This window comes from Populus alba, chromosome 15, assembly GCF_005239225.2.
Source record: "Populus alba chromosome 15, ASM523922v2, whole genome shotgun sequence".
Classification (NCBI taxonomy): domain Eukaryota; kingdom Viridiplantae; phylum Streptophyta; class Magnoliopsida; order Malpighiales; family Salicaceae; genus Populus; species Populus alba.
The window spans coordinates 14,199,084-14,217,119 of NC_133298.1; the positions used below are offsets into that span (position 1 = coordinate 14,199,084).

The 18,036-nt window shown below is 29.6% G+C and overlaps 1 pseudogene; it reads left to right on the forward strand.

Moving 5' to 3' along the window:
• Positions 1–3,510: 3,510 nt before the first annotated feature.
• Positions 3,511–7,035, forward strand: LOC140954221 (serine/threonine/tyrosine-protein kinase HT1-like; annotated as a pseudogene).
• Positions 7,036–18,036: the final 11,001 nt, after the last annotated feature.

An 18,036-nucleotide genomic window follows, 5' to 3' on the forward strand; every position in this document is an offset into this window, starting at 1 on the left:
ATCCAAAAATAATTAATTCAGAGTAATGAATTAAATCGGTTTAGAAGGATCATGTACTAATCTTAATAAACACATGTCATTAAAAACTTCTAGCATTGAGCAAGTTCGATTTGATAAAAATAGTCATAACTTTGGATTCAATCTTTGAATTGAGATAAAATTTTACTATATCATTCTAAATATCTAATTATATAGAAACAATTTTTTTCATCATTCAATATTGATTTGTTTGATAATTTAGTTTCATGGTTTTATTCAATTTGTTTTTGTTAATGACTTCTTCTTCTTCTTCTTCTTCTTTTTTTAATCTTTTATTGGCATGAATAATCACTTGATTAAACAAAATTCTAAAAAACAAAGTTATTAAACATAATTGAGTGCATGACCAGTATTACAAGATCAAATATTTTAATCTTAGTTATTTCTTAATCAACTATTGATTTATTTAACTAAAAATATGCATAGGCATTTTGGTTTATAATTGTTGATTTTTAAAAAAATTCAATAACACATTGAAAAAGCTTATATATTCATTTTGTTTTATTAGAAAAGAAATTATTTGACCAACTACTACTGTCCTGCTTAGAAGGCGTTTGGGGAAATGCTCGTGTACATTTTTTTTGCGCTAAATAAATAATTTCGGCTTCCAAACAACCTTATATTCCGTAAGCTTTGGTGCACAAAGTCGGGCAAAGGACACTCATTGAGCCTAAATACACTCAACAGGTAAAAAAAAAAAAACATATTATTGTATTTCATATCCACATATATTTAAAAAGTATTTTATAAAAAACAATTAAAACGAAAGTTAAATTTCTTGTAGTTATAAACATTTTTTTTACAGCTACAGTAAAATGACTCCTTTTCTGTTCCCAAAAAAATCCACAAGTCTTGATTGATTTGGGTACTTGTATCTTTTTACATTACCCATTAATCATTAAAAAATTATTTGAGAGCACACTTGTTATTTTCATTTTTTTTTCATAGTAAAATTATATAATTGATGCTTTCAACCAAGATTATTTATGTTTTATAGAAATAATGCCCTTCATATTCCTTTATATATGATAAATAAAAGAATATTAACATATGTTTTATACTCAAATTGATAAACAAATTAACTGCTATAAAATATAGTTAGCCTATTCTTATATAAATTAAGTTCATTTTTATTTTGAAATGATTGTGTTTATAATCTATTATTAATACCATGTATTTGTATTCTTTTAGTTGTTTATTGTTGTTTATTGTTGTTGTGCATTATTAACCTAAGAACTTGTCTTTTCTAGTCTAAAAAATTATTTATTTGATAAGGTGTATGGTTTTGCTTTAATTTTTCTTACTAATGTGCTTAGGCATTGTATTCTTTTAAATATGGTTTCGAACAATTATCCTTGCTTTCATTTTCTTTCTAAAAGTGGGAGATATTAGTTGCTATATGATCATCATTTTCATTACCATGTTTGGATGATTTTTTGTCATAGATGGTGATTATAAGACTTGGTATCAACTAGTCTTCTAGGCTTAAATGTCCTGGCCTATCATTGAGTCATCACTGGCTCAACTTTTTCCCTCAATTGTTTTTCTTCAAAAAGAATGGTATAATGATTATATGATTATATGATTTTAGGCTTATATGATTATATGATTTTTTGGGTTGTTTTGAAATGCTTGAATTTAAGTAGTTTTGGTTTTCTGATTAGATTTATTAATATATTAAATTAATATTTTTTTTTAGTTTTTTCTTGATTTTTAATTTTTTTTAATTTTTAAAAATATGCTAAAAAAAAGTAAAAATTTGCTATGGCAAAGATAGTGATTCTAATGATTGAAATAATGGAATGATATATATTTGAACTAACATCATTTACATTTTTAAACAAAGAAATTGAGCAATCCTCGATTAATGCATAAATAACCATTGAAAACCTAAAACATTCACCTTAACTTAATCATTAAGAGGGTGTTTGAAAATATGGTAGTAATTGTGGTTCAAATTATTTTTTTCTTGGAAATGCATTATTCTCTTGGTTTTGTTATTGAAGTTTCTCCTGATCTTGCTCGTTCACTTTCTATTAATGCCGGGTCTATCCCCACTAGCATCTCGTCTTTTGTTTCAGGTCGCTAGAACGCTATCTCTTTATCCTTAAAAACTACTTTTCGAAGAAATGAAAGCAATTCATTCCTTCTTTCTCTTTCTTGCTTTGGTGAGTGAAGCTGCTCTCCTTACTTAAGCAATTCCTTTCTTTTTCATCTTTCTTGAGTGAGGAGCGATGTTAGGTCTTTTTATTGTTCTGTCAGTGAATGAAAGCGTAGTTGTAGTTGCTTTATCGATATGAGTAATCATTCCAAAATATATATATATATATATATATATATTAGTTTTATAAATTATTTTTGACATCAGCATATTAAAAAATATAAAAATATAAAAAATTAAACAAAAAAGTAATTTTTAAATTTTTAAAAAACATGATTTGAACTGTATTTCTAAACACCATATAAAACTCAAATATTTTCAAGTGAGTGTGTGTATACACACTAATACATCATTCAACACAGGGTAAATGCAGAGATTTTTTTCTTCTTTTTAATGGAATATGATGGGAATTGGGATTTAATTTGAAATGGTTAATTAATCCAACCCCAGAGCCCATTCCGAGCATGTCCCAGAAGGAGCCGGGTGTTAAGCAGGAAATGCCAGCCAGCCTCCACCAAACCACTCCCCAGGTAGTCATGGCAGCTAGGCAGGGGCCTCTCCTCTGGTGGTGGAGAGTGACTCACGCGTTGTCACCTGCAGAGTGGGCCTTATGATGACACGTACAGTTTGCATTTCTAGCTTTTAGTACATGATGGTTACGTAGAATTACAATCATAGGTGGATTGCATACTTCAATTTTATTTTTATTTTTAAATAAAAAAATATTATTTTAATATATTAAAATAAAAGGCAAACACTACAGCACTGGCTTATAATAATAAAAGCTAAAAAGGGTTAAAATAGTAATTAATTAGCTCTTTATCGATATCAGTGAAGAAGAAGACAGAGACAGACCGTATACGGAAGAGGACCATACCATACGGCTTTGTCACGGATGGATACCACGTCACGTGTTTGTGGGACCCACTTCTTTCTCAAACCCCAATACCGAATAACGACACAGTCCTCTCTCTTACTATTTTCTGTTTCTGTTTCTGTCTTGCAGTAGTCACTCACCTGTAACGTCTCTCGTATACGGACACCAGTGGAATGGCTTCCTTTCTTGCTTAATTACTCACCTGCCCTTTCGTCTTTTCCTCCTCATTTTCACCGAACTGATCTTTGCATCCATATATTTTAATATATTTTTAAATATTTAAATTTTATTTTTGCAGTTTTTGCGGCTGGTTGGTGAGATTTAAAAAAAAAAAAAACTATCTTTTGGGTAGATTTGATGCATTAATCATTTATACTAATCTTTATTTTTGATCCTCTCCTGTTTTACTTGATGAAAAGAAGATGAGGTCTCCTGCAGGCATTAATTAGAGGGGGGAGGCCTTTGTGGTCAATTCAGAGCTGGTTAAAAAACACAAACATGGCATTGCAGGGAAAAAGCACAAGCTCAAGCACAGGATGGCATGGTGGATATTAAGAAAAAAAGTAAGGACAAATTGACAAAAGAGATGGGCAAAGGTCGTTATCATGAAGACCCGGTTTGTCTCCTCAGAAGTGGATCTTCGCACGTTATGGGTGTCAAACACTTTTAAAACTCTTCCTCTTCCTCCTCCAGTCCAGAGAGAGTGAGAGAAGTTTGTGCTTTTCTCTACTTGATTTTCGGTTTTTTTCTTCATGAATATAAAATTTTGAGGGACAGAGAGAGAGAGAACCGCCAGCACTTGGCATATGCTTTCCCTGCACACTAGAAACAACAACAATAATAACAGTATTTACACCAACCCAACCGACTCCCTAACTCTCTCTCTCTCTCTCTCTCCCCTTTAATCACATATCCAGCTTCTCTCTACAACTTGATTCTGGATTCTTTCCGACTCTGTCTATGGAGCCAACATTTGTTTATAGCTTGAAAAGATAAGAAAAACCATCCCTTTTGAGCTGTGTTTTTTTTATACAAAACTGTGTTCTTTCTGTTACTCTGTCTCTTTTTCTTTGATTTTAAGCTAAAACTTTGAGATTTGCGAAAGGGCCAGTTTGGTATCAAGAGAATGAACATTTTTGGTAGGGAAAGAAGTAAATTTTTTGGATTTTGATTGCAGCTTTAATGAAACAAACATTGTTTTCTTGTTTCTAAATTTGTTATCAAGTACTAAAGTTCAATTTAAATGGTTGATTAGAGTTTTTGGAATTGTTTTCATCAATGTTTGAATACGTGAAAACTGAATGTTTTCGAAATGTAGTTGAATGAGAAACAGTTTCTATGCATGCAAGTTCAGATTTTTCCTTATCAGTCACGTACAAATTAAGTTCTTAGTCTAAATTTAGAGGCTTTTTTGTCTCTACATTGGTTTCTATAGGCTAAAGGGTTAAATATCTGATGATTTTGTTAAGCTTTTGTTCAAATCCATGAGGAATCTTTACTGGTTTAAGCAAAGCTCTAACAATGGAAAATCAGAGAGGAGGCTGTCTCTTGGAGAATATAAGAGAGCAGTTTCTTGGTCCGACTATTTGGTTTCATCGGGGGCAGAGATTAAAGGAGAGGGAGAAGGAGAATGGAGTGCAGATATGTCTCAGTTGTTTATTGGCAACAAATTTGCATCAGGGAGGCATAGTAGGATTTATAGAGGGATATATAAGCAAAGAGATGTGGCAGTCAAGCTTGTAAGTCAGCCTGAGGAGGATGAGAGCATGGCTGCAATGCTTGAGAACCACTTCATTTCAGAGGTAGCTTTGCTGTTTCGGTTAAGGCATCCTAATATCATCACCGTAAGCCCCCTCTTTCTTTTAGTTGCATGTGTTAATGTCATGTGCTTTATATCAGTAATGCATGGAGTTCCATATTCTTTTTGTTATAATGTTTGGATTTCGAAAGATGGTGTTGATTATCATGAAACTAAATTCTTAACCTCTCATTTGTAAGCTACCTGTGATCTTACTTGTTAACAAAGGATGTTGGAAATGGCTTTGTGATTTTGCTGCAGAACAATGAAAGTGATTCCAACATCTAATGTTTCCTGGCTTGGTTTTGTGGAACCAATTTGGTAGACATTCATTGAACTTTGCATATGAATTACAGATTACCCATGTGCATTATTTATTACATTCTCTTTTTGCTTCTGTTGATAAGGAGTCGTCTAAAAATTGTCTGCAGCCTTAAATTTGCATACTTTACTAAATTGTGAACTTTGCTCCATGTGCTTGCAATCTTGTAAAAAAAAAAAAAAAAAAAACTCTTGGGATATACGAATTCGAATTTGGATTTAACATCACCGATATTTTTCTGTTCCCAAATGATGATATTGAATGGTTATTTGCAGTCTGAGGCACTGTAAAAATGAAGTGGGCCAGCAATGAAAAGTTAAAATTGATATTTATGGACATCATTGTTAGCTAGTATTTATGAGTGCAGTACTTTCCTCACCTTTGCATTAAATATTATTAGCAGCACATCCTTAGCAGTTAGAATTTTAGTGCTAAATCGTTAGTACATATCTAGGCTATTCCATTAGGAAATCCATACCAGATGTTGCAATGGCCAGTGGCGTCTTTAGTAACTTTTCTAGATGAACAAGGCTAGGATACTGAACATCTCAGCACTGAAGAATGAAGATTGAAGGAGAGTAAAAACAATTTGCTTTCTTATTTAAATTTCTATACAGGAATTCTATGTCAGTGTTGTAAATGGACCAAAAAATGCCATATATCCTCATTTCCTCGTGTTACTGTAACTCTTATATATGGAAGAATAGTAAATTAAATGCAAATTCCTGGACACTTGGGAATGTTTTTCTGTACAGATTAGCCTTTTAAATTTTTATACGTAGGCCGGCTTCGGATGTTGGAGTGAATTGAAGAATCTCTAAACTTACTGGTATTGCATACAGTCTAAATGGTTGAATTAAATGACAAATTTAGCAAATTTTTCATTTTTGTTGTTTACAAGTCGCTCTGTCTTCTTGACTTTCTTCGTTCAGTTTGTTGCAGCTTGTAAGAAACCTCCTGTATTTTGTATAATCACTGAGTATTTGGCCGGGGGCTCCTTGAGAAAATTTCTCCATCAGCAAGAGCCACATTCAGTTCCTCTCAATCTAGTCCTGAAATTAGCCCTTGATATTGCACATGGGATGCAATATCTCCATTCACAGGGGATACTTCACAGGGATCTCAAATCTGAAAACTTACTGCTTTGGGGGAGAAAGATATGAGCGTCAAAGTTGCTGGATTTTTGGTATTTCCTGCTTGGAATCTCAATGTGTGGTAGTTCAAAGGATTCACGGGGTACATATCGATGGATGGCTCCTGAAATGATCAAAGAAAAACACCACACGAAGAAAGTTGATGTCTACAGTTTTGGCATAGTCCTATGGGAGCTCCTCACAGCATTGATACCTTTTGACAACATGACTCCAGAACAAGCTGCATTTGCAGTCTGCCAAAAGGTAAGCTCAACTGATTCATTTTCGTGGTATGAATCTAATGATTGTAAGGAATTACTTTTTCTCAATTTACATGTGAAATGCACCTGATTTATCCTGTTATGCAATCAGCTAGACATTTCAATGCCTCAAGCCCTGGTTGTTTCAGAAATCTTGCTTTTTAAAAACAATACGATGAATGACAAGCTAGATCCTGAAAGTTTAATGGAATGTTTAAAGGGGAAGAAAAAATTTAGAATGGGAATAGGAAGGAAACAACAGAGCCTCCTTATCAATGATGTTTCATATAACAATTAGTTTTTTTTACTGATAATTAATGATTTTGCATTCTGAAATTGTCATGTAATTATTTTGAACAATTTGATTTGAGAACAAGTTACATATTTGTGCTATTTGAAGTTAGAGAAAGCATAGCTAGGTGTATTTAAAATTGTTGGTAATTGTTTCTTCTTCAAAGTTTTCATGGGTAATGAATGTTTCACTATCGGCGAAGGATAAAGAACTTATTAGGATGCTTTAATGAGGGGCAGGGAAAAAACGATGGAGCAATTAGTACCATATAATGAAAGTGTCTGTAAGAAGGTTCGATATAATTGAGAAATATTAGATGGTAGTGATTTAGGAATTGAAAGTAAACATGCTTCCATTCACATTTTTGAAGGGATTATAAGATTCAGGGTAGAACTAGAAAGAAAGTGGGTCAAGTTTTATGAAACAGGCGAAGATTGAAGTTTTAAAGAGTTCATTTGTGTTTTTGCTAATGATCGTAGCTCAACTGGCAATGTCCCTCTTCTTCTAAGAGGTCTGGAGTTGGAGCCTCTCCTCTGTTACCAAAAAAATTGGTGCAATAACTTCGAGTTTCATTAAAATCTCTTAGGTCATCTTGATATTAAACCCCACTCATGCACATGTTAATGTTGCTTTAAGAACAAACCATCAGGCAATAAGTTTTTCTGAATATCCTAAAAAAACAGAATGTAATGAGGCATAATCTGATGCCAATTAGTCATTGACTAGAGGAGAAAGAATGCTAAGTGTATTCATTTTACGATGGGGTTCTGTCTTGAGGTCGTTATCTTCTGGCTATGAGTGTCAGTAGAACACATTCTCATGAAGTTCCAAACCAAATTCATTCAGCCACATAGATCATCATGCACTGTTAAATTCAAAAGTGTCAACCAGGAAATTTTTAGGGTGATGCTACACAGGCTACCATGACTGGTCTCCAGATGTTTTTTTGTCACATAGTTCCCAATTTTCTACTCATGCTAGCAATTGTGGACAATATGATGATGGTAATGAAGATATGGTGGTGGTGCAGGTCTGATATTTTAATATTAATGAGATCTCTGATGGGGCATATTGGTAGAGATCATATGGCCCAGTTAATGTATCCAACACCATACAGATGGAGGCTTGGTTTCGGAGTTGTTAGTCTATTAATTTTCTAGTGCTGTTCACCAGATGCCATGAGTAGATCTGATAAGGACATGGCATCGTCACATATATTTTAAGCTTGCCTGATAAGATGTAGATTAGATTAGATTAGAATTAGGATTATGAGAATAGCTTATCTGGAGGAGGTTAAGAGAAATGCTTGTCATCCTATCAATGTAATCCCTAATAATAATACTTCACATCAACAACTCGACAGAAATTGCAGGTCCCCGTATTCTTCCTGCCATCATCTAATAGATATCATTATCATCATCGAGCCATAGCAATATCTCGTTCGTCATGTTGCTAAGTGTAGCAAGTCTTGTTCTGGGATGTGTTCTCTTCAGTTTTATCTGACAAGAGATAGCTATGGTCCGTATTGGAATGGTCCCCGAGTTTCACATGTCCAAATGTGATAGACAATAGGAACATTTGAGCTGCAAGGAAAATACCAGTCTATGTTGCATCAATGATTGAAACTGCAATATTAGTATAAGGTGATCAAATCATTTTGCAATGCCACACGTGTAACATTTGTAAGAACTGGTCTTCTAGGTTCATCTTCTGAGATGCCTTTCTCACTGGGGGGGGGGCTAGTGTTATTACAATTAGTAACGTGCCATGGGTGCCTGTGTTGTAGCCATTACAAGAGGGACCATGCTGTCTTTGCCATTCTTATGTGTGGCCTGTTATCCATTACGGACGTCAATTCATGGCAAATGCCCCATGTGTCATCTTATGGTCATATTCTCACCTTCGAAATAAAACATCACAAGAAGTGACTTCTGTTTCTCATTTCATTCTTTCTACCTTCATTGAAATTTGATTCGTGATGGAGCAAATAAATTCAAGATCCAGCTAAAAATCTGTACAAAGTAGAAGAGTTGATGTGTAATGATATTTACATCAACCATTGTCGGGAAGCTACAGAGTTTCTGTAACTAAGTGCATATGTGGACCAATATTGGCCTAGTGTTGAGACTTTCAGAGATTGCTCAAGGATTCCTTCGTTATTAGCTTGGTGTGGTTTCTTGTGATGCAGGCCAAGATAAGAAGTAGATTTCTTTTGAGGGAAACTGTACAGTGACAGTTGATCAAGTCTTTTATCTGATATGTTTTTGTGCTTTCTGCAGAAGCAGACCACCATTTGTCACCAAAATGTCTCTGGCTTTTAGTCATGCTCATTTAATCGATGCTGGTTCGAGCAATTCCAGGAAAACGACCACATTTTGACGAGATAGTTGCGATCTTGGAAAGCTATTCGGAGTCCCTGGCGCAGGATCCAGAATTTTTCACATCCTTCAAACCTCCCACTAATCATACTATTTTGAGATGCTTCCCAAAATTTATTGCAGGCCGTCGCTCCGCCTCTGTACAAGCCTAGGAACTTGAGTTACATTATGTGCAATGAAATATGCCCGTACCATATTGTTTTCTAGGTTTGTTTTTGTTAGGAGCCTATGTATTTCCTTGTGCATCAAATATGTTGGAACAAAAGCATGTATTATGTACCACATTTTTCCATTAAACTTGTTTCTTTATATTTCTACCAGGAAGATGTTTATAAGACCTTAATGATTGCTCCCAGTTCTTCATATTTCACTTGGATGTGAGAATTGAAACCTTGCTCTTGGGTCTTCACGATTCTTGTAGCTCTAATTATTCTCAGTTGATCTCTCTATTTTTGCGAAGAGCATGATTAATATTCACCTTTTATTTTAGTTCCTTCCCAAAAACAAAAAACAAAACAAAAGCATCAAGTATGAATTATGGCCCACATGGAGCTCTCTATTCGTTAAATTCACTTGGCATTTAATCTCAAATTTTTGCAAGTTGCATGTATATCTAGGATATATATTTATTTTGTTTGTCCGACAGGTAACAACAAGTGACAGTTTGGCTAAGGCGAGATTTAGGTCTAAGGGCGTGGGTTCAAATCCCCAGCGCTTTTTGTTATGAATGTTTTGGTTTTTTCAGACTTTAGGCATTTTCAACCGTTTTTATGTTATTGAAGAGATGGCCGGGCGTGGTTCAAATCAAAATTGGCAATGTATACAGGATTATATTTATTTTTTCCCACAGTACAGTTTGGCCCATTAGGCTCTGGTCCGAAAGGGCGTGGGTTTTGTCAACTTTTATAATGTTTTGGTTTTTTCTAGAAATAAGTTAAAGTTTGGGTATTTATTTCATTCGATGCAGAACATTTTCACCGTTTTATGTTTATTGAAGCTATGGCTAATTTACAATATTTTTAAAATGGAAAATAATAAAGTCTGAAATTAAAGATACCTAGTTAGAGTACCTCGTGCTACGTTGTTAAATAGGATTCTAAGCAAATTTGCAACGCAGGAGAAGAAAGCTATGATGTGTTTTTTTGATGTCATAAAAATAAATAAATTGAGAATTGAAAAAATAATGGTTTGCATTTTATGAGATGAATTGAAAAATGATCATGAATTGATGAATAGTAATTAAAAACTAAAATGAAAAATTAATTTTTATTATATATATAAAAAAAATAATTGTTAATATCACTATAAAAAAATATATAATAATATTGTAAAACTATGGCACAATGAGAGATAATTATTTAAATATCATTTGAATAAATTTTTTTTAAAATTAAATCCTACTATAAAACATGAAAAAAAATTAGAATCACATAAAAAAAAGGTTCAAGTGTAGACTGGGCTAGAGACATTGGCCCAAACACTGGTTCTAGTAACTAGAAAACAAGGGTTAGAGTCTTTGAATATTAAAAACCCAAATTTCAAACTTTTTTTTGACCCAAAACATGAAAAGACCATCATATGAGCTTTTGAAAAACTCATTCTTAATCACAAAATATATTTTAATTGAACAAAAAGATCACAATCAAACCATATTTAAAATTATTATCGAGCCGTCTATCTTGTCGAACATCATTAAAGATAGAAACCACATCCGTTGAATTCTCCTCTAAAAGACAAATCAAATATACTAAAATTATAGTTATTGGTGGTGGAATTTGTTCATTTAAAGAGCTTTCTCTCTCTCTCTCTGTTTTTTTTTTATGTCTTTCTCTCTTTTCTCTAGATATTTAGATACCAAAATGAAAAAAATAATAATAATTTTACAACTTAAACATGAAAATCCAAAGAAAGGGGGCCAAGTTGAAGAAAGTTAGACTTGAGGGACTAAAATATATTTTCATGCCAATTGAAAAGTAAAAGGTGGTCAAATGTTCTATTTTTTTTTTTAATGTTAATTTGGTTTTAATCTTCCAATTTTAATTTAAACATATTTTTTTTTTTTTTTGTAAAATTGGTCTATAAATTAATTTTGGAATATTTTCCAACACATTAGACATTCTTGAACATGCAAAATGAAAAAAAATTCAAAAGGTTACCATAATGTAAGAAGGACATAATTTTAAAGACATGGAAGGAAAAAACCAATCATGAAATAAAATGGGAGAGAAGTTTAGAAGATGAACAGTAAAAAACTCAAAATATTTTGGTTTCTTTTATAATAATTATAATAGTTGTGTATTATAGTAGTATATCTAGATTGTTCGCTTGTGCTACACTATATGACACATCAATTCTTTTTATGTAGAAAGAAAAATTAAAGTTTTTCTAATGTTTTATAATAGAAAAAAAATTAAATTATATAAGAGTGACTTGATATAACTCAATTGACTTAGCAGTCCAAATGCAACTCGAATAACAAGTAAAAATATTGTTTGACTGAAAAAAATTCAAGATGAATTTTTTTTTTAATATTGAGATGACAACATATTATATCAACATGGGTCAACTTGGGTTACCCTACCAAATTCACAACATGGCTTACCATGATAATCCTATATAAATTTTTTGAAACAAACATTGAAACTCAATTCTCATTTAACCCAAAATTAAAGGTGAAATTTAAAAAAATAAGGAAAAAAAAAACACTTGAGACAACCCAAATTAACCTATCAAACCTGCAATCCAAGTTATGAGAATAAGATAACCCCATAAAAAAATCAAAATAAATTATGAAGATTAATTCCAAAAAACTCATTGTTTATGATGAAAATTGAAAAAAAAAATCAATATAAAAAAGAGACAAATTAAACGATCTGAGCTTAGCCGAGTTAACTTGTAAAAAACGGTGACCTAGGTCATGAGATTGAGATAATCTTTTAGAAAGCAAACCGAAACAAATCATAAAATCTAATTTTTAATCAACTCAATGTTAAAAGATAAAATTGAAAAACTTATCAATTAAAAAATGAGAAAAAAACTCAAGTCAATTGAGTTTAGCCACCAAACTCGTAGTACGAGTAATGAGACTAAGATAACTACATAGAAATAAAATAACAACAAATCATAAGTTCAATTTCAAATAAACTCCTTTAATTAGAGGACAAGATATAGGTTAAAAAAACAAAGGAAAAAAAAAAACACTATTACAATGAATAGTATTGTGTAAGTTGGGTGTACAATAAAAGCACCACTCCTTTTTTTTTTGGAAAAAAACTGATAATACATGGAAAAAAAAATCATTAATAATAAATAAAAATAAAATTAGAAAAATGGATAAACAAATATAGATTAAAATATTTAATCTCGTAATTACAGGTTATTTACTTAGTTGTATTTAATAAATTAGTTTATTAAAATCATGTTTTTATTAAATAAAAAGATAATAGAAATTGACATAAAGCATAAAATTAATTGAATAAAATAAAAAATACTTTGCGTGGCTGTACATATTAGAAATATTATCCAAAAATAAATATATATATTTTTTATTTTTTAAATAAATTTAATCTATATAAAATGTAAAAAAAAAAAAAAAACACCTAAGTGCCCACCTCTCATCAAATACAACCTGTTGGTACCTAGATATACAATTTTGATGGTTGGAATCATTATGAAAATCAATTTTCTTTTTCTATTGCGGAAATCCAGTAAGTCACTCTCTCATCTCTCTAACTAGGGACTAAAGTAAAAAAAAAATGAATTTTTAGATCAAAATTGAATCTTAGACATTCAAAGAGACCTAAAATATATTATTTGTAAGTATTAAGGAATAAAGTGTATTTTTTGTGAAAAATTTGAACATATCACCCATTTTAACCGCCTTTTTCATTCAGATACTCCTTCGTTCAATATTGTCTTTACCTAAGAAATCATAAGCAAATAACCTTCAATTTAGGGTCAAAAATGTCAAAAATAAAAAGTTTGACGACTAAAGTGAAAAATAGGAAAAATGTACATTAAATGAATAGTAATATGTGAGTGTCTCAATAGTGCAAAATATTGTGTTCTTTACAATAAAAATGCAACATGATTTAGAGTTTTCTACTAGCTATTTGACCAGCGCTTCGTCATGGGTCAGATAATGTTTTCTCAATAAAAAAAATCAAACAAGCAGGCTTTGTCAACATTTTTTTTACATAAAAATTAACCATAAGTCAAAAAATTTATGCACATCTAATTAAATAAATTAAGAATCATTCATGTTAATAAATAAAACAAAAGCCATTAACGATAATGAAATATGTTTATCGAAAAGTCAAGGAACAAATATAAATTAAGATATTCAGTATCACAATATAAATTATTTACCTGATTATGTTCAATAGCTATGTTAATAAATTAATTTTTTTTATTTTAACAAATAATAGTGGAAATAAACACACACATAAAATTAATGAGTAAAATCAAAGGAAAAAGAATATATCTTAAGGTTGTCCTTATTAAAAAATACTATCCAAAATATATATATTTTTAAATAAATTTTGATTAAATAAAACATAAAAAATTTATCCAATGAATTATAATAACCTCCTCAAAACTAAATACATAAAAAAATAATTGAAAAAAACCACTATTTAAAAAAAAGACTAAACAAAAAAAATAAAAAATAAACCACTATTTGTTTTTTAGGCAGAAAATTTGATTCGGTAATCCTTTAATATAGCCTAAAAAAGATGCTATTGCGTAAAATAAAGTATGAGGGTCAAAATACAAAATATAAAAAAAAATTGAACGAAGAAACCATAATAAAAGATGAGAGGATGAATAGTGGATTGAGCACAGTGTTTTGCCCATAGAATATTTGTTAGTAAAATCTAATGTTGCTGCATGCTTAATGAACGTTTGAACATTTAGCGTCTGACTTGTAACTTCCAACAATAATGTTTCGCATTAAAAAAAAAAAAAACAATAATGTTTTTTATTCATGCAAAACACTATTTATTTGTACCGAATAGCAAAACAAAACTTTAATATAAAATTCAACTTTAAAGTCTCTTTTCTCTTTCACATATCTTTCTTTCTACCCGAATCTAATTTTGACTTCGAATTTCAATCAACATCAATTGGATCAGAATAAGTTAATTATAGGTGAAGTAAATCTTGACATTTCAGATTAAATTTCAAGCCCGATGGCTACCTAATTAAAGTAAACTAGCTTCTTTAATTAAGTTTAAAAAATTATTTTATTTAAAATAATCACCTATAAAACATTAAAGTGATTAAAAAAAATCAAATGAAAACAAATTATATTATCCAATTAATAATCAACAAAATACTAAATGATAAAATTAAAAAAAACAAAAATAAATATAATTGTAATTGATTAAAAAACAAAAAGATCCGGCCTCTTAAATTAAGAAGGTGTAAAGCTCCGGGGCCTCTATAAAAAGCTTAGGTTTGCGGGTCTAAAGCAGCCCCCATGTCTGGGCCTTTTTTCTTTTTTTAATTTTTTTTAAGAGAAGAATGACAAATCTTTTTAATGTTTTGAAAACAAATATATAAAGGCGACGTGTGGCCTTTACTACCTAGATTAGAGTGACCTCTAGTTGTCAGAAATCAAGTTGGTCTATTTTAGATGAAAAAAAAATACTCATTTCTAACCATATTTCAACTTAAAAAACCAAAAAAAACACCCTAAAATATATTGTAAAACATATTTATAAACCTCAAACACCCCACAAATTATCTCTAAAACTCACATTCAACCTAAAACCAAGATTCTTTTTCGGTTAGGGTCCACTATTTTAGACAAGTTAAAGAAAAAAACAAAACATTATCTAAACTTTACTCACTAAAAGTAACCAATTGAAATAAAAATCACCCATTTTGTGTGGTTGTAATTGGCATCATCGGTATCAATCACCCATTATCTCTCTTATCTCTCAAATTAAAGATTAAAAAATAAAAAAAAATTAAGAACAAAATTAATTTATATAAATTATTAGGGATTGGAATCTTATAATCTAAAAAGATGGAGGACTAAAGTGTACATTTAGCCATAATTTTAGCAAAACCATCTCTTTTTTGTCATATTTTTCATTTTAGTTTTCTATCTTGAAATCTTGTCATTACTTAAAAAATAAGCTTCAATTGGTTATCAATTAGGCTTATAAAAGTATAATAAAAAGAGACAAAGAAGGACTAAATAAATAAATCATCGTGGCAAATTCATAATGATTTGTTTTTTGGTGAACAGTAGCATGACAAAAATTATTTTCTCCATGCCTTTTTAAATTATTATTTAATGAAAATTTTATTTTGATGTAGTATTATAAAGTGTAAAATTCTATACAAACACATGCTAGTTTCAACATATTTTAATACTTAGAGTCTATAAGTTTAGATAAAAATTTTGATATTATTTTCAAATGAATTATTCTTTTATCTTTTTACTTCTATCACATAGAGACTATCAAGTTATGATTTTTTTTCTTTTTATTGAAGATATATTTTTATACCATGAAAGTAATGATTCTTATAGAAAAACATGATTAAATTTAATAAAAATTAATTAACAAGGAAATGAAGTTTTTTATTGAAGATATAAATTTTTTTTTCTTATCTTTATGGATATTTATTTATAGACATTATTTTTTTTATTAAAAAAACATACTACTAAAAAAAGATATATTTCTTGTAAAAAAATTACATTAATAAAAAAAAAAATTCATGTGATAAAATTTATATCTTTTTAAGAATTTAAATGGTTTCCTTTCTTATAAATAGTACAAATTCTTAAATTGATTCTAAAGAGTAATAATATTGAAACGGAGGAAAATAAAAGACTAAAAAAACATTTAACCCTAAAGTAAAACAATTTTTTTTTTTTTTGAAAAAAAACTCAATAAATTTGGTGCCAAAATAAATATATAAAAAATAAATTAAAGGGAGTTTAAAAACCCCATCTACCCATATGATGGGGCTATGTTTATTTATTTCCCCGAGGCAAATTTCTTTGGGAAAGAGAAGGTAAGGTACTGGTCCATTGCATATGGTAATAATAAATGCTTCGGCCATTGTAGAAAGGGAGCCTACGTGCGGACCGACCCACTTACAAAAAAAAAAAAAAAAAAAACCCTATAATATATAGTAATGTTATCTCCTTAAAAGATTCCAAAATCATTGGATACCACATCAGTCCAGCCTAGATCATTGCAAAAATAACTCATGTATGCCCAATAATTTATCAAAAGTTAGGGCACAATTCGTTCCTAAAATCCCATTAATTAAAGTGCCCCTTCTTGGTGCTCTCCATAATTGAGAGTTACAGCCCAAGTATGTTATGTATAAAATGCTCATATTCCTACTTATTTTACGTATATAAAATCAAATGCCCACACAATCTTATACCAATCACAAATTCACAATAATGCATGGCAATAATCACTTCATTATTATTGTAGTATTTGAAAATACGGTTAAAATTATATTCTTTAAAATTATATTTTTTTAAAATTAATTTTTTTTTTATGATTTTAAATAATTTGATGTTAAAAATAATTTTTTAAAATGAAAAAAATATTATTTTAATGTATTTTTAAATAAAAAAATATTTTAAATTATAGCTGTTATTACATTTCTAAAAACCTTTGAATCACGAATGAAAGAGAATTTAACCATTTTTATGCAAAGTGCACACTTCCTGTAAATGTTCAAATAAATAAATAATGCAAGTATATTAGTGACCGCTGAATTACTAGGAAATGGAAATGACTTGGGTTTTTTTTTTAATTTTTTTTTTACGCACAAACTAGCTTTTATAGTTAAAATGAGTCTCTCAATTCATCCACCGACAAGAACATAGTTGAATAATACATGAACTTGCTTCATGACCAATTGTTTATCTCTCACTTTAAATCTATATATAATAGTCTCATACCATTGGTGAATATCTCCCACCAACTACTAATTAAGTTAGAGGATGGGGAATATATGTTTCCTGAAATTCTAACTAATTTCTTTCTTGCTTTCTTCGACCAGACTGGATTACAAAAATATATGACAATAACAATTCTTGATATATATATATATATATATATATATATATATATATATATATATATATATATATATATATATATATATATATATATAACAAATGATTGTTTTTGGGCAGTCACATCATAACAAAATATATTCCTAAATTTTTTGATCATCATAACACTCAATCATATTTTTAATTTAATTTTTTTTAAAACAAATTTATTCAATAACCTGTTTATTTTTATGTTTTAAAAATATTTTTATCTAATATATTTTTTTACTTTTTTTATTTAATTATTTTTTTAGATTGTTTTGATATATTAATATTAAAAATATTTTTTAGTAAATAAATAAATATTATTTTAATAAAATTTTAAATAAAAAAATACTTTAACAAACAACTATTATTATAATATCAAAAGAGTTATAAATTTATTCACAAATTTGCTTACAAAACTTAAAGAGTAAAGGTGATGATGCATATATATATATATACAACTTTCTTTTATTTTTACCGTCCTACACAAATGAAACATAGATGTTAAATTAGCTATGTGACTCTAGTTGTGTTTTATACTGGGTTAAATATTTTTATTAGTCTATAAAAAAATTACGTATGTAGATTTTTTTAATACATTTTTATAGTTTTAAAATCCAAGTTCAAATAAAAAATTTTCTATATACATATAATGAAATAAATTGAAAACTATGTATGCGAATAAATAAATAAAAA